This window comes from Apodemus sylvaticus, chromosome 6, assembly GCF_947179515.1.
Source record: "Apodemus sylvaticus chromosome 6, mApoSyl1.1, whole genome shotgun sequence".
Taxonomy (NCBI): domain Eukaryota; kingdom Metazoa; phylum Chordata; class Mammalia; order Rodentia; family Muridae; genus Apodemus; species Apodemus sylvaticus.
The window spans coordinates 71,272,179-71,290,770 of record NC_067477.1 but is presented as its reverse complement, the minus strand read 5'-3'; the positions used below and the strand labels follow the sequence as shown (position 1 = coordinate 71,290,770).

The 18,592-nt window shown below is 43.3% G+C and overlaps 1 long non-coding RNA gene across 4 annotated transcripts in view; it reads right to left on the bottom strand.

The window, feature by feature from the left end:
* The window catches only part of LOC127687355 (uncharacterized), a 118,648-nt gene that overhangs the window by 74,357 nt on the left and 25,699 nt on the right, over positions 1 to 18,592 (bottom strand). The window contains exon 1 of one of the 4 annotated variants that reach the window (XR_007978375.1): positions 13,451 to 13,569. The exons of the other annotated variants lie outside the window; for them this stretch is intronic. This is a non-coding gene — a long non-coding RNA (uncharacterized LOC127687355). Of the gene's footprint in view, positions 1 to 13,450; positions 13,570 to 18,592 lie in introns of those variants that run through there. 4 annotated transcript variants of the gene reach the window in all.

Genomic DNA, 18,592 nt, shown 5'->3' with positions numbered 1-18,592 from the left:
ACAAAAAAGGGTTTGCTCTCACTGTTATGAATTATGAACTGCAATGTTACTTGTTTGTGGTTCACTGTGGTCTGTAATAGGAGCTTTAACAGCTCTCTTTAGCCACAGAACAACTCTCCTACATAAAAATTAATGTTCTCATTTTACACTCGAGAAAGCAACACTAAGGGAAAATGTACTTGTTCAGCAGTAGTCTAAGTGGCTTATCTGTCACTCTAGGTCCCCAAGAGGGATATTACACTTTCAAGTGTCTCCATTAGGAAGCCAGACCAGCCATCATGTGTCAAATGCCTTTAATTTTAGCATCAACAGACAAAGACAGATCTCTGTGAGTTAGAGGCCAGCCTCTATGCATAAAGTTTCAGGCCAGTCAAGTCTGCATGGGCTGCATTTTTTTTCCTGACTGGAATAGAGCTGAGGTTAGACAGGTGGCTCAGTGGTGAGGAGTGCTTCCTGCCTAGTCTCCAAGGGACCCAAGACATGTTCCCAACACCTACGTCAGGCAACTCACAACTCCCTCTAACTCTTGCTCTAAGGCGTCTGATGCCTCCTTCTGAGGGCCATGGGCACTTCATTCACAGGCACAAACACACACATAATTAAAAGAATTTGTTCTTTGTTTTTGCTTTTTATTTTTGTTTTTCAAGACAGGGTTTCTTCACGTAGCTGTTGCTGCTGCTCTGAAGGCCAGGCTGGCTTCAAATCCACCTGCTTTTGCCTTGCAAGTGCTGGGATCAGAGAAAAGAAAAGCAATAGAAAAAAAACAGGAGAGGAAATGAAGAAATGGGCAAAACTACCCACACTCATCAACTAGAAGATTTGATAATCTGGAAATGGCTATTGCTAAAGTCTTCTGTGCATTCAACAGAATCTCCACCAAAATCCAATGCCAAACTTCATTTTAAAAAGTATATGTGTGTGTGTGTGTGTGTGTGTGTGTGTGTGTATCCTAAAGTTTATATAGAAGCACAAAATACCTCAGATAGACAAAGCAGTCCTGGGAAGAATAAAGCTGGGAATGTCACCATACCTGACCTGATTTCAAGTTATACTACAGAGTCACAGTAATAAAAGCAGCATAGAAACGTCACAAAAACAGACATTCCGATGGATGGAAGAGAAGGTCCAGATATAACCACCATACCTCACCTAACGTTTGACAAAGACACCAAGAGCACTTGTTGACAACAACAATAACAACAACAACAACACAAAACCAAAACAAACCAAAATAAGTCTCTAACATGATGCTGGGTAAATGGACCATCCTAATGTCGGAGAGTGAGCGTGACCTCTATCTCTCACCCTACACAAAAGTAAATCCCAGCAGATCAAAGGCTTTAATATCAAACCCGAGACTGGGAACCACTAGAGGAAAAGTAAAAGTGGTGTGGGATGAGGGCGTTGGGGAGCACTTCCAGATCAGGACTCCAGTTGCTCAGCAAATCAGATGGACAAGTGGGACCTCGCTTAAAAGCTTCTGTCTTTAAAGGAAATAGTCAATGAAACACAGCCTAATGAGCTGAGGAAGCGCTTTCGTCTGCTATAAACCTGCCGTAGGACTCAGCTGCACACTTTCAAAGCTATGAATGAAATGGCTGAGTGAAGATCCTTGCTGCCCAAGTGTGATGACCCAAGTGTGATGACCCAAGTGTGATGACCCAAGTGTGATGACCCAAGTGTGATGACCTCAAGAACCGTATGGCAGAAAGAAAGAACTGACTTTTGTCCTCTGACCTCTAAACACCCTGTGGCACGTGCACCCGCCCAAGTAGACAAATGTAATTTTGTTCCTGATATGTCTGTTTTGTTGTTTTTGTTTGTTTGTTTTTTGAGACAGGGTCTCTCTGTGTAGCCCTGGTTGTCCTGGAACTTGCTTTGTTAACGAGGCTGGCCTTGAGCTCAGAGATTTGCCTGCCTTGCCCCCTGAATTGTGGGATTAAAGGCATGAACACCCACCACTCAGCAATAAATGTATGGTTCTTTGAAGTAAAAAGTGCACAATAGACTTAGCTGAGCTGGGTGATTTTTGTCATCTTGACAAAAGTTGAAGTCACCTGGGATGAGGGAAGTTCAGTTGGGAAAATGCCCCCATCGGACTGTGGAGCATCTTTTGATTACTGACTGATGTGGGAGGACTTAGCCCACAGCTAGCGCTCCCACTTCTGCACAGGTGGTCCCCGGTGAGATACAAAGCAAGCAAGCTGGGAGCAAGCCAATAGGCAGCACTCCTCCACAGCTCCGCTCCCGCTGCCTCCAAGAGCTGCCGTAAGTTTCTGACCCGACTTCCTCAACGATGAATGCTAATCCTTTAAAATTAAGTAAACCCTTCCCTTCCAACGTTGCTTGTGGTTATGGTACTCGTCACAGCAACAGAAAGCAAACCAGGTGAGTAGGCAGCGGAGAAATGCAAAGGAAAATTACTCTGAGGTGCCAGCTCCCTTCAGTCAGCATGGCTGTCATCAAGAAAACCTTCAGATAAATGTAGTTCTCATCCCTCATTAAAGAAACTTTTTTTTGGGTTTTTGCTTTTTGGTTTTCGGTTTTTCAAGACAGGGTTTCTCTGTGTAGCCCTGACTATCCTGGAACTCACTCTGTAGAACAGGCTTGCCTCAAACTCAGAAATCTGCCTGCTTCTGCCTCCCAAGTGCTGGGAGTAAAGGTGTGTGCCACCACTGCCCAGTGTAAGAAGCTTCTTTTCACAGCAGAGACCATTATAGAAAGTCATAACTGGTCGAAATGCAGAGAACAGATGACCATGGGATCCCAGCCCCAAGCAATAATCTACAACACAAACCCTCTACCTATGGTCAGATAACACTTTAGAAGAGCAGTCTTCTAAACATGGCAGAGAAATCAACAGAGCTACCTAAACCATACCTAATCAACAGCAGTGGCAGCTAACATGCCAACATGGGCAGTAGACAGTTCATAGGTCTCCTCCTTACATGAAGACCACCAAACAATTAAGGACTCTGAGGGAGGGAGAATTAGTTTTCCCTAGCCAGAAACCTGAGAATTTCTTAGAAAACCTGCTACTTTGTAAGCTAATTTAAAAAAATAAAATATAAAATAAAATTTAGGGCCTGGAGAGATGGCTTGGTGCTTTAGAAGAGCACTGACTGCTCTTCCAAAAGTTCTGAGTTCAATCCCCAGCAACCACATAGTGGCTCACAACCATCTGTAATGGGATCTGATGCCTTCTTCTGTCATGCAGGCATGCAAATAAAGCGTTTATATAAATAAATAAGTACTTTACAAAATAAATAAATAAAAGCAATTTAAAGGGGGGGAAAGGCATTTGAACAGAAGTATGCTGCATGAATGCTGTTGCTCCCAGAAAGCAATTGTAATTTAAAACAAAACCACCCCAGTCCCAGGGGCTGGAGAGATGGCTCCGCAGTTAGAATACTTCTGTTCTTTCAGAGGACCCAGGTTTGTTGCCCAGCTCCACAAACCATCTACAACTCCAGTTCCAGAAGATCCAATACCCTCTTCAGACCTTGGCAGGCATCAGGCGTGTGCATAGGGCAGATATAAACATGTGTAAGCAGAACACTCACTCATGTAAAAATAAAAAAAAGTCTTGAAAAATGTTCTAAAATCTCAGTGCTGGGGTAAACCACCACCCTTGTTAGTCAGGAGGCTCCTGAAGCCCTCAGAACTCTTGCCGTCGCCCTGGTTGTCCACTAGAACCAAAGGTAAAGACCCTGTGCTGAAGGCTCTACACAGTTGTAGGACATAAAAATCAAGCTGGGACTGAACTAGAAGCTGCCCCTTGGTAGCCAGCTAGCTTCCCTGGTACTGCAGGGTGCAATGCATCCCATTAAGGAAGAAAATCAGCAACAGTCTTGCTCAGTTCTCAATCCCACGAGCTACGACCATGGCCAGACAAGACACGGCCCACCAGACAGCATGGCTCTCACGGGATTATCTGGTCACTTTCTGATTGGATGTGAAGCCTGCTCTGATGAAGAAAATTTCTAACTGGTACTGTAAACCTGGTCAAGAGACTATGGTCATAAGATAGCAGAAATGTGCCCCCTTAAAAATCCACTCCACACAGAAAAAATAAAGGAAAAGTTCTTTAATAATAGCACTTCCCAAACTGGCTAATGCCCAAGGAGGAGCAGGTTGGGAGCAGGTTTTACCATCTTCCAATTTTGGCTCACAAACTGTGGTAGTTGTCTTATTCTCACACAGTAGGATTAACACCTGCCCCCAGGTTAACAGTCTAAAGAAAGATGATATGCTGCAAATCTGGCCACGTGCAGATGGGCGATGTGCACAGAAAATGATGTTTTGCTTAAATGAGAACTGGGGCCTTTATGGTAGGCCAGGACTTAGTGATGACTGTCACCCCAAGTCCCAAGGTAAGATCTCAGCTAGAGATGTAAGAGTAAAGAAAGGTGGTGGCCTCCTTTGTCAGGCGGATGGAGCCTAATGGCTGCTCAGTACTGACAGACAAATATTTACACCCTGGCATCCTGACAGGACTGGTTAGCACGGTACTTCTCTTTGAGGTGTTTGGAGGCAGCACTCCCTTAGCCAACGTCTACTTGTATGACTTAATGCCTCCTAAGCATATCTATTAACAAACTCTGTATCATATCAACTCCATGACTTGGAGTCTCTTCTATATCAATTAGTCCTGGTGGGGAAGCTACTAATACTGTTTGGCTAAATGCTCATGTTTTCAAACTGCTTTCACTTAGATTTGTACGCAGAGATTAGCTTTCTAATCCCTGAGAAGCTTCTGTTTGCAGGACAGTGGTTACTCCAGAGACTCATAACTGGTCCAAGTGCTGAGAATAAGTGACTGTTGGATGCTCGGTCATAAATCAGACATTTATAGGACTCATCTGGGATTCGCGGAATGTCTCAGGAGAAGGGGTGGTAAGAAGGTAAGAGACAGAGGGCGGAGCAGAGCTGTCCTCAGGGCTCGAATGGCCAGAGCACTGATGACCTGACAGTAGCTATCATGGCCTGAACAAGAACCTACAAGATGCCCATCGTGGAGCCCAGGCCCCGGGGTCATGTCCGTCTGTATGTTGTTAATCAATGGTGGAGAAAGAGACGTTTGCTTCTGTGGTGTAGCCACTGGTAAGCTGCCCACAGATACCCTCTGTAAACTCATCCCACTGTAAACTCATTGGATTGCCAGAAAGACACACTAGATGAAAACAGAAGGAGGTCTAGTTAGGAAGAGGAAGGGAATCAGCAGGTGTGCAGTAGGATGAGGGCATAAGGAATAATGACTATGAGCAACACACACACACACACAGAGAGAGAGAGAGAGAGAGAGAGAGAGAGAGAGAGAGAGAGAGAGGAAGGAATCCCAGAGGATTCCCCAGCATGTAATAAGGACACATGTTCCACTATGTTCATAGCAGCCCTATTTATAATAGCCAGAAGCTGCAAAGAACCCAGATGTCCCTCAACAGAGGAATGGATGCAAAAAATGTAGTATATATACACAATGGAGTACTATTCAGTCATTAGAAACAATGAATTCATGAAATTCTTAGACAAATGGATGGAACTGGAGAATATTATCCTAAATGAGGTGACCCAATCACAAAAGAACACTCATGGTATGCACTCACTGATAAGTGGATATTAGCCTAGAAGCTTGGAATACCCAAGACACAATTCACATATCAAATAAAGCCCAAGAAGAAGGAAGGAGTGGCCCCTGGTCCTGTAAAGGCTCAGTGGAGCAGTGTAGGGGATTACCAGGACAGGGAAGCGGGAAGGGGTGGATGGGGGAACAGAGGGAGGAAAGAGGGCTTATGGGACTTTCGGGGAGGGGGTATCCAGGAAAGGGGAAATTATTCAAAATGTAAATAAAGAATATATCGAATAAAAAAAAGAAAAATGTCACAATGAAACCCAGTAGTATATATAATTAATGTGTGCTAATTTTAAAAAATGCTATTAATTTTATGCATTGAATTTTTAAATTTTTCACATTAAAATTGACTATTTCATGGAAATTTTTACATAAAAATGGTAGATATAAAAACTCTTTCTAAATTAATTGAAGGTGGAATTAGAAACATTTGTGATAAAATCAAAGATTTACATTGAAAATATTTCTGATAACATAGAGGAAGTATATAGAAAGACATTAAAATTGAAGATTATCATGAAAAATAATGCAGATAAAATAGACATAAAAATATTAATAAATTAATTAAAAGGGGAATTACAAATATTTTCTGATAAAATTGAAGATTTACATGAGAAATATTTCTTTAGTCTATGTCTTTTTATTGGGGAGCTGAGTCCATTGTTGTTAAGAGATATTAGGGAATAGTGGTTGTTGTTTCCTGTTATTTTTGATGTTATTTTTATGTTTGTGTGGGTATCTTCTTTTGGGTTTGTTGGAAGATTACTTTCTTGCTTTTTCTAGGGTGTAGTTTCCATCCTTGTGTTGGCATTTTCCATCAATTATCCTTTGTAGGGCTGGATTTGTGGACAGATATTGTGTAAATTTGGTTTTATCATGGAATATCTTGCTTTCTCCATCTATGATGACTGAGAGTTTTGCTGGATATAATAGCCTGGGCTGGCATTTGTGTTCTCTTAGGGTCTGTACAAGGTCTACCCGGGATCTTCTAGTTTTCATCATCTCTGGTGAGAAGTCTGGTGTGATTCTGATAGGTCTGCCTTTATAAGTTACTTGCCCTTTTCCTTTTACTGCTTTTAATATTTTTTCTTTGTTTAGTGAATTTGGTGTTTTGATTATTATGTGCTGGGAGGATTTTCTGTTTTGGTCCAGTCTGTTTGAAGTTCTGAAGGCTTCTTGTACGTTCATGGGCATCTCTTTCTCTAGGTTAGGGAAGTTTTCTTCTACAATTTTGTTGAAGATATTTACTGGGCCTTTAAGCTATAAATCCTCACTCTCGACTATACCTATAATCCTTAGTTTTGGTCTTCTCATTGTGTGTCCTGGGGTTCCTGGATGTTTTGGGTTACCAGCTTTATGCATTTTGCATTTTCTTTGACTGTTGAGTCAATGTTTTCTATGGTATCTTCAGCACCTAAGGTTCTTTCTTCTATCTTTTGTATTCTGTGGTTGATGCTTGCATCTATGACTCCTGAATTCTTTCCAAGGTTTTCTATCTCCAGAGATGTCTCACTTTGTGATTTCTTTATTGTTTCTACTTCCACTTTTAGATCCTGGATGGTTTTGTTCAGTTCCTTCACTTGATTGTTTGTGCTTTCCTGTAATTCTTTAAGGGATTTTTGTGTTTCTTCTTTAAGGGATTCTACCTGTTGACCTATGATCTCCTATATTTCTTTAGTGGATTTTTGTGTTTCCTCTTTAGGGGCTTTTACCTGTTTACCAATGTTCTCCTGTATTTCTTTAAGGGAATTAATTAAGTCTTTCTTGAAGCCCTCTATCAGCATCATGAGATACGATTTTAAATCCAACTTTAATTTTTCCAGTGTGTTGGGGTATCCAGGACTTGCTGTGGTGGGAGAACTGGGTTCTGATGTTGCCATGTGGCCTAGGTTTCTGCTGGTAGGGTTCTTGTGCTTGCCTTGTTATTCTTGTCTCTTGCCTTGGTTCTGGTGCTAGTTGGTATTCTTGTCTCTGGCTGGAGTTTATTCCTCCTGTGGGCCTGTAAGCCTGTGTCCTTACTCCTCTGAGCTCAAAAGTGAAAGCACTGCTGGGAGATCACTCTCTCCTGGCAGGCTATGCACAGAAGACTGTGGAGTTTCCGGGCTCCCTGGTGCAAATGGCAGTGGAGAGACTTCTGTCCCAGCTGCTCCACTGATCTTAGGCCCTGTGTGCTCCTAGCTGGTCCCCTCCAGAGAGAAGGTGGAGATCTCACCTCTGCACTCAGAAGTGAAAGCGCTGCTGGGAGATCACTCTCTCCTGGCAGGCTATGCCAAATTTTTAAAATTTTAACAAGTGTATTTTACATTTCAAGAATTCTCTCTGTGTCTCTATGTCTATGTCTATGTCTATGTCTGTGTGTGTGTGTGTCTGTCTGTCTGTCTGTCTGTCTGTCTGTCTCTTACAACCCCACTTACTCATTCCTGGTCTTGGTAGGTGGGAAATGCTGTGGCACACAGCCATTGTTGCCTGCCCTAAGTATCTTTATCATTCCAATAGTAATTAAGAACCTATGTTGGGCCACGGTGGCACATGCCTTTAACCCCAGCACTTGGAAGCAGAAGCAGGAAGACATCTGTGAGTTTGAAGCCAGCGTGATTTACATAGCAAGTTTTTAGGGCAGCCAGGATTACAGAGACCCTGTCTCCAAAAAATTAAACAAAACAAACAAGCAAAAAAAGAATCCACTTTAGGATGGCTAATTCCATTAACAATCCCAAGAACTTATTTTATGGGTGTCTAAATTTGTTGATGAGCCTGCACATAATGGCTTGCTTTCCAATGAGCATAGTGTCCCATAATTATGAAATAATTGCTTGCTCTGCAAACTGAATTGTCAAAGATTTTCTCCCAAGACAATTGCTTCTTCTATTGCCAGGAGCAGTGATAACATGGCCCAGGACCTGCTTCCCACTCTCACATTGGATGCTCTAAGCTCCATTCCCTCGTGTGGTCACCAGGCCCACAGTCAGTCTTGGGGCAACCCAACATTTGATATCTGCTCTCAGGAGATGCCCAGCCTATACTTTCATGGCCCTGTCCTGGCCTCAGTGAGACCAGAAAAGAGTGTCCTTGAAAGCCAGGCTGCTGGCGATTTGTGCTGGTGTTGACCTGGTTCTGCTGAAATTATATCCCTGAATCCTCCCCCTTTTTACACGGATTGCATTTGAGCAGCCAAAAGGACTTTGTGTGAGATTTAGAATATGGAAGAGAAACACTCTCTGCACATCTGCAATCAGGCACAGGAACAGGACCACAGGGATGCCCAACAGCTTCCCTAGGTTCCAACGGAGCTCCCCCATCCACTTTGTCTCTCTGATGGCAAACAGCAGCCCACACTGTCACCAGACTCACAGGCAGTATCCAAGCAGCACAGTCACCTTCCCATGAACTTCACTGTCACTAGACTGGCTTCTCAGGGCCTTCTGGTGACCCCGTCTCCTGTTATCAGAAACCATCCTGGATTTTAGCTCCCACCACCTCCTCGCTTACAGCCAGCTCTTCACAGTCCCTTCTGCTTTAACAGTGTGAGAAGTTTTGTTTTGCTTTAATCGTCTGCTCTCATGCATTTCTCTCCCCAGCCCTCCAAAAGAGGTCTTCTTTTCTGGTGGAAGTCTGGCTTAAAGCCCAGAATGTCAATGCTTTCTTTCACCAAACAAAACTTTCCTGTGTCCCATCCCAGTCTCTGGAGAAAGTTTAAAAACTTACCTTCAAAGAAATGGATGAGTTACAATGTTATAGGAAATGTCCCGTGTGACACAAGCCCACACTGACCCTGAAGAGAAATAGCTACTGAGGTTGGTTTTGGGAGCAGACTCTCACACCAAGTAAGAACCCTAAGGCAAGTCCTTAAGTGGGAGGAATGTAGTGCCTCTACTTTAAAAGAGTTTGCATCTTTAATATCCCAGCCACTTGCCGGGCGGAGGTGGCGCACGCCTGTAATCCCAGCACTCTGGGAGGCAGAGGCAGGCGGATTTCTGAGTTCTAGGCCAGCCTGGTCTACAGAGTGAGTTCCAGGACAGCCAGGGCTACACAGAGAAACCCTGTGTCAGAGAAAAAAAAAAAAAAATCCCAGCCACTTTCCGGTTCTCATTCAAAATATCCCAAACTGAAGCAATCTTTACCATATTTAGTTTGCAAGAACTTATTTGCTTTTACAACAAATCAGGGTTTTTTTTTTTGTAAATTTATAAAATTTGCTTTCTAGACAGTACCATTTATCATATGAAATTAAACTTTTAAATTTAGGGTTAGCATATAATTATATAAACAACTTTAGAGTTTATATTTACTTTGCAAATACATTTTGGTTTTATAAAACTAATAAAACAAAATTATGCCTAATTTTGACTATGTACATATTCAAATGATATTAGAAGATTAACTCCAGAATTATTTTTTTTGTTGTTGTTGTTTTGTTGTTGTATTTAGAGTAAATCCTTTCTTTGCTTCACCTGGAGAAACGCTGGGCTGTCTCCTGTCCAGTCCCCTGAGCCCTGACCATCAACCTCCCTCCTCCAGTGTCACCAAGTCATGTTGACTGATATTGAAAGTGCTCCTTCCTCTTGACTTTCTCACATCTTCCGCCTTATTCGAATCCCCCAGTGGTTAGTCATCAGTGGGAGGTCAGACCCAGGCTCCTGTGTGTGGCGTCATCACACTGCTTGGATTTCACTTGGCACAAGTGTGCTATCACACAAGTGACCTCTGGTTTTTGTTTGCTTTGGTTCGGTTTAGTTTGGGTTTTTTTTTTTTCCGGGGGGCAGGGTTTCTCTGTGTAGTTCTGGCTGTCCTGGAATTTGTTCTGCAGACCAGACTGGCCTTGAATTCATGGAGATCTGCCTGCCTCTGCCTCCCAAGTGCTAGGATTAAAGACACGTACCCCCACTGCCTGGAAGCCTCTGTTTTTTTTTTGTTTTGTTTTGTTTTATTTTAATCTCATATTTCACAACAGTTTCTCAACATTTCTCACAAATGTTTGAGACACTACAGTAGCCAAAACTACAAAGGCAGATGCATATGGTGACATAATTCTAGCATCAACAAAAAGAGAGGCTATGTGAGCACCGGGCTATGGTGGGAGGATCTGGTGATGAGGAGCTCAGGCTGACAGCCTAGAATCCCACTCGATTTTAAATCATCAGAGTAAAAGCCACAAAGGTCTTACATATCCCCACAGATGAGTCATGGGCACTGCCTTCTCATGTGTCAAGCTAACACGTGGCATGGCGACATCACAAATTAGAGATATTCCACTAACAGTTTTAATGTTTAATACCCATAATGTTGCCTACTGAGGCAATTCTTTACGATGATTTAGGCCCAAAATAATACCATTAACTTGAGGAAATGTACAGGGAAATGGAGGGTTATTACTATAATAGGGTGAGGTAGTTTGATTTTACAGTCTTACCAACAATCGCTTAGAGCATTGAGCGTGCTGCCTCCCATCCACCGCCAGAGCTCCCCAACTTGCTGTTCTTGTCAATCACGCTAGATTATCACTCGCTGGTGACAGAAAGTCTTGTCAACCTATTTAAGGTAACTGCTGCTTTATAGGAAAGTGTCAGATCTTCGGTGAGTTTTGCAATGAGAAAAGTTGCTGAATTGGATGGATTCATGAATACACTCAGTTTTACTAAAGTATCCATCAAGGGGTAACTCACTGTCAGCAGTGACCTAGCACTGAGGGTGTAACAGTGAGCAGGAGAATGCCTTACTCTCATGACACATGATTCAGTGGTGGGAATGGCTAGTGTATGAGTAAAAACTGTAAGTCCTGTTGTAATAAGTACTGGGAATATAATAATGATGGTGATGATGATGATAGGTGTATTAGTCTGGGTTCTGATATAGATAGATAGGTAGAAAGATAGATAGATAGATAGATAGATAGATAGATAGATAGATAGATAGATAGATAGAAAGAAAGATAGATAGAAAGATAGATAGATAGATAGATAGATAGATAGATAGATAGATAGATAGATAGATAGATAGATAGATATCTTCAGCCCCCTAATGTGGATGCTGGGAATATAACTCATATATATGGCTGCCCGTTTATCGGGCAGTCCAATGATCCAGTAGTTGCTTAGTCCAGGAGCCTGGATGCCTCGTCTGATCTTCTGTATATGCGGGAAACTGGAAGAATTATGCCCGATGCTCAGCAGGCAAAGAGCAAAAGCTTCCTTCTTCCATGGCCTTAAAGAGACTCCCAGCAGAAGGTGAGGCCCAGATTAAAGGCATATATGCGTTCCCACCTGGAAGATCTTGAAGATCATGATTAGAAGCAGACTCACCTACTTCAGATTAAGTAGCAATCCCTCACAGATGTGCCCTCCAGCTTTGGATTTTAGTCAGTTGCAGAGGTAGTCAAGTTTACAACCAAGAATACCCGTCTCTATGCCCCAGTGACTTCTAATTCTTTCCAGTCTAGAGACAGAACACATTCCTGGGTACAAAAGGTAATGCATGGTTAACACAGTCTCCGGATTTTTCCAGTAGAATGTTGCTAAGCCTAACAGCTTATGAACTGGTAACAGTTACTCTAAGAGTCAATATTATACCTCTCAGAGCTGTATTATAAAGAAGTAGCCTAAAACGGCGCAATGTAGCAGACAACACACTAGAACACTTTAAGAACATAGCAAGCTAAGGGAGAAAGTAAATTACTTGACTTCGTCACTCCCTTCTTTTTTACGATCTGGGTGATGGGAGGAATGGGACCACCTGGTTGTGTCTAAGCAGCTAACAGCTGGTTCCAGATCTAGACAGAAGGCAGAGGTGCTGAGCCCAGTGAAGCAAACACAAACCCTGGAGGATGCGGCTGCCCTCCATCATTCACGGTCATGTTGACGGCTCTTAGGCTCCACCACACATGGCACATACCCATCTGCTTCAAGCACAATCCCTTCCTGCTTGTAAATTGTTCTTTCGCTTCCAAATACGGCACTTGTTTTAAACTACATCATCGCAGTTTACAGATCTGTGTGCTTTGCTAACACAAGGCAAGTTAATGCCATTCTCAGCTGTGGCTATTACACAACTGGCTGCCTGGACTGCATTCTCTGCAAGAGCCACCAGACGTCTCCTCTCCTCCCTTCTATGTAGTAAAGTCCAGAACTACACAGACCCTGGCAGTGCAGGAAATTTGGTCTCTTGCTATTCCATCAATAAAAATAAAACTGGGCACAGGGGGTGATTGCCTGTGACCCAGCACTCAGGGCGTGGGGGCAGGAAGAGGAGAAGGTCATCCTCACCAACACAGTAAATTCAAGGTCAACTGGGGATGCGTGAGACCTTGTCCCAGAGAAAGAAAGATCGTAAAAATTAAATTAACTAACCAAAAAAAAATTACACCCTCCAAGGTAACTGTCATTGGTAAGCAAAAGAGAATACATGATACTCTCGGTAGAAAAACACATGCATATAATCAAGCAGAATCATGGCTCCAATCTCAGAACCCTAGCCTTAGCTACAAAGTAAGTCCCTTTCTACACTAATTACTGAAATGGATGAAGGGTTTCTTAGGATTTCATCTAGGCTCCGCCCCACAATTACTTGGCAACAGCCAGGTGTGCCTGACTCACTATAAAAGGGGCCGTTTGCCCCTCCTCCATCTCCTGCTCTCTTCTCTTGCTCCTGCTCCTTACCCTCTTTCTTCCTCCTCCCCCCATTCCCCTCCTCCTCTCCTCCCTCCTCCCCCCATTCCCCTCCCCCTCTCCTCCCTCCTCCCTCAACTCCCTTCTCCATGCCCTGAATAAACTCTATTCTATACTATATCTGTCCTATGGCTGGTACCTCAGGGGTAAAGGATACCTCAGCATGGGCCTGCAGAGGCACTCCCTTCCCCCACACCATACCGCACCTCCACCAAACACATTCGTTCCTTCTCTTTCTTTTTATAAAACACAACAGGGATGGATTCAACAACTCTGGTAAGCGTGAATTCGAGCCGCAGTAAAAGAGGGGGTGTCTTTGTTGCCCGTGAGACTCTTCATCTCCGGGTTATCTTCCTTCGACACCACGCCCAGCCCAGCCAATTATTCCGCCCTGGCAATGTCTCACTTATCACCTTGACCCAGATGTCTAAGGCTGAGTGAAAACAGTGCTGTCAGATTCCATAAATGTGTGGTGACGACTCAAAGTGAAAGAGACGTTCTGTCACAAGGGAAGCAGAGCTTGTCAAGAAAAATCACATTAACTTTGAGAAGCGCTCAAGTTTAAGGTTAGAAGGCTTTATTTTTAGAGATAGGTTTTTCTATTTCATACTTTGCAAAAAAAAGTACAATGTCATAAATGGTCCTTGGTTTTAAAAACCAGAACTCATATTTTACTACCACGGAACCGTTAAAATGAATATTTGTCAAAATCAAGACAATTCCTAGTCTTTAAGAAGTTTAATTTTTGTACTATATTCTGCTTATTCTAGAAACTGATTATCATTTCTTATTTTGGGCCTGTAAAACATTTCATCCTTCCAACACGTCCATACGAGCTAATTTGCATCTGCTTTCCAGCGCTCGCTCGGAGGCAGGTAAGATGGGCACTGCCTTGATTCTGACCTCTCCCAGGAGCCCAGTCCCACGCACCGCTACTTTCTGCAGCAATTCCATCTCTTCTTTTTCTCCTTCCCTCTGTCCATTCCTCCCTAACAAGGAACGTTCTGGGGTGGGAGGGGTGGAGCTAAGGGCGAAAATATTTACAGGGTGAGAATTTCCCTCTCCAGCTTCTAGTTGAAGCGAAGTGTGAGGGGTTGGAACTTTGGCTTTACTGGACTCAGCGTCCAGAAGATCCCTTGGTTTTGTGATTCTTTTTCATCTTGGTGAGCGCGCAAACCGCAAAGGGGTCCCTTCTGCCCTGCCCCATGATGAAGCTCTTGATTAGCACACAGGACACAAGAAGGAACAGCATGCCCCCGACAGCCCTGCCAGGAAAAGCAGACCGCGAAATCAACAGAAGCAGCCCAGCCGGCCCTGGCATCCCTCCCTGAGAGAATCACACCATCTATGTGTTTATAGGGAGCCCGTGGGAAGCTCCCCCTGCAGTCCTGGCAGCCCACCTGCTTGGCCAGGGCTGGACAGCTCCACCGGGGCCTCCAGCCTGCAGCTGGAGTGGCAGGTGAAGCACCTGGTAATTTTCCATCAAACAACAGGAGGCCCTCTCCTCAGTCACCCAGCAACGTGTCAAAAACACAAGACATTACAAATCAGGGGTCAAAGAAAACAGCAAAACTTTATGCAAAAAAAAAAAAAAAATCTGATGGAGCTACAAAGCGATTAACTAATAATATGGAGAAAGGAGGGCGGAAGAGAGAGCTCAGTCAGTAAAATGCTTGAGTATGAGGGCTCACAACGCTTGGTGTTAATCACATGCTAATGAGACAGAGACAGGAAGATCTCCTAGGCCAGCCAGCCAATGAGAGACTAGGTAGAAGCAGCCTGAGGATGATAGCAGAGGGTGGCCCCGCCTGCACATGCATGCACATACACAAGCAGCCCCACCCACACATACATGCACATACATGTGCAGCTGCACCTATGCATGCCCATGCTTGCATACACGTGTGTCTTGGGGGTGCATGTATGTGTACATGTACACACATACAGAGAGAGAGAGAGAGAGAGAGAGAGAGATATTAGAAGGAAAAGGAAGGAAACTTGTAAAGCCAAGGACTACGACAGAATAGAAAACCATGGCTCATTCTTAAGAGAGATGGTATTCATATAACCATCATGCAAATGAAACGAGCCCTTTCCATAAAATATCTATGTTTTCTGTCATATGTGCCAATGGAGGCAGGGAGAGGACACGCTTACAAAGGGATGTTGTTTCAGTTAGGGTTTCTATTGCTGTGCTAAAAGACCATGACCAAAAAAACCAGTAGATCGGAAAGAAAGGGTTTATTTCCCTTACACTTCCGCATCACAGCCCGTCCTCGAAGGAAGTGGAGGCAGGAAGTGAGGCAGAGGCGGTGGTGGAGAAACATGGCTTCCTGGCTTTCTCCCAGCCCAGGGGCGGCGCCTTGAGCTGGGCCCTCCCACCTCAGCCATCAGTCAAGAAAACAGACTGCAGGCTTGCCCGCAGGTCAGCTGGTGGAGGCATTTTCTTGACAGAGGTTCCCTTTTCTAAAACGACCCTAGCTTGTGCCTTGATATAAAACCAGCGTCCGGGATATGCTAATGGCGTGGAAAGGGAACAGAAAGATGAGAAAGTGTCCTAGATGGGGTGGATGTGATTTTAAAAAGATAATGCTATTTGCATAAATGGAGGTGTCATAAAAAAGGGCACTGCTCGTATATCAATGTGTTCTGAACACACACACACACACACACAGTGATTTGGAGGTTATCCAGGAAGCAGAAGTTACTGAGTGCAGGTGGAGAAAGAGTTATATCAAAGATAAAAATAAAACTAGAAATCATGACGGTTTACTAACTGCCATTTGTCCAGAACTTCTCAGGTACTGTCACACTCTGTAGGGCTGTGACAAGTATCACAGGATCTAAAGCAGGGATGGAGAGGTGCCTCAGCAGTTAAGAGCGCCAGATGTTCTTCCAGTGGTCCTGGTTCAATTCTCGGCACCCGGCCAGCAGCCCACGAGTCTGTGCGAACTCCAGGGCCCGGGGACTGAGCGCCCTCTACTGGCTTCCTCAGGCACCAGGCACGCACATGCGTACAAGCAGGCAAAACACCTGTACATGCAAAAACTTTTAAATACACGAATGAAATTTTTAAAAATATCTGAACCAGGTGAGGAAAAGTTCTAGCTGTTTCTGTTCAGCAGAATTAATTGAATGAATGCTCCCCACTCTTTATATTATAAATGGCATCCAGTTTGACTCCAAAAAGCCTAGGGGGATGAACAGGAGACAGTCAGGCTCCTCCACAGCCGCCAAGGACGCCCCTTAGCACATGGGCAGCGATTCCACTGCGAGGTGTAAACTCCCCGGACAAGCATCTTTGAAAGACACTAGTTTTGGTGTCTGCTCCAGAAAGTTCACTCACAATGTGCCTCATTATTGTAGAGCTGAGGAAAGACATAGGACTCTCTGATCTAGCTCACTTACTTAAAAGAACAGGTATGTCCTGTGACAGCTTTGGAACCTTTCATTATATTGTGAATGGGTGTCTGGGTGTTTTCCTATAACCACACTCAACCAACGGTGCTGATAACTAAAACACACTGTGTTATGTTCAAAACACTAGAACAAAACCTGCCTTTTCGCCAGGGACGATAACTGAAATAAAATATTTTCTAAGTAAATATTTTTGGTTTGCTAAGTCACACAGTCAGCTATCATATTATGCATCAAAACAAAAAGCCTTTTCCAAGTCTAAAAAAAAAATCACAACTATTTTGTAAATAAAACATTAAGCAAACATGAACTTGAGTATCTCTGAAGGTCAGATCTGAGACTAATCTTTGATGATTGATTCTAAATCCACTCATTATAATTAATAAAAGTAGTGCCAATTTGTGACTGGAATTTCTTACATAATAGGTAACTCTAGATTATTCAATTTTTTTTGATTATTTGGGTTGTAAGCAACTTCCACCCAAAATAATTAAAGAGTGGAAAAAAAAAAGACAAAAACTTTCCAAACAGACCACATCAACAAAATGCAGGAAGAGAAACCATGAGGCATCCTGTGCGGTGTGTGGGGTCCTGGATCTTACACACACACACACACTTAATTAATTAATTAATAGTTAATTAAAATTTTAAATCAATTAGTCCATTGATTTAAATTGATTAATTAAAAATAATTTCTTAATTAAAGTTAGCTTATTAATTGAAAATTAAAAACAAAAGGAGATAAGGAACTCTCATTACTAAGAAATGAAACTTTAGATTCCCTTTACTGCCACTGTTTGGCTAGTAAATAATTGTTGTAACATGAACACTGATGGTACTTAACAAAATTAAGTCTGCCATAACTGACCCCTATTGCAAAAGAAACCCCACACCTTGGTTACAGGACACTGACTGGGAACCTTCCTGCTGACTTACACAGTGTCAGGATGTGCATCAGGCCTCTGGGGCAGGAAGACATCAGGGGTCTGGCCCAGCATTGGACCTAGCACGCTGCTATACTGACCTCTCAAGAAAGACGTGTCCACCAGTACAACAGGGTCATCATGGGCATTCTGGAGCTAACTAACAGCTTTCTAATTGCTCCACTGAGGCTTGCTCCACTGGAGGGAACGCATGCCCGGTCCTATAAACCTGGTCAAGTGGCCACGCCTGGGGAGTCATAGGCTCTTGTGAGGCCCTGTTGTTGCTTGGCTAACTAGTCATGATGTCAAACTATCTTCTGTTTATAATTAGACCTGTATTTGTGCTGCTCTCAACCTGACTCAGAAAAGTTTCTCTCTTTTTTATAGTGGGCTGTGTTTTCTGCGGACCCACAACTGCTCAAATGGAGTTTCAAGAGAAATGTGTTGGGGTATCTGGAGGGAGTTGGAGAGGGTACAAAATGGAATTTTATTCAGCTGTAAGGAAGAGTAAAGTGACATATGCAAGAAATGTTTGAAAATCAAAGTCATTAACCTAAGTGAAATAAGTCTGACTTGGATGGACAACATATTTTTCTCTCATTTGCAGAGTCTAGATTTAAATTTACATGTAGATACACACACACACACATGTGTACGTGTGTGTGTGTGTGTGTGTGTGTGTGTGTGTGTGTGTGTATGAGAGACTCCTGAAGAGGGAGACAGGATGATAGACCGGATACAACATGAAGGCGGAAGTGATGATCTGGGTGGGGGAGGAAGGAGCCATCAGGACAGCAGAGGGAGGTGAGTGGAGGTGAGACTGGATTCTACTCTAATCCAATATGTATAAAGGTCACAGTGGAACATTATTTTGCAGTCCAGATTGACTAGAGAAAAAGAAAACTCCAACTAATTTCTCAAAGAACTAATTTGTACAGACCTAATGCACAGAGAAGGGT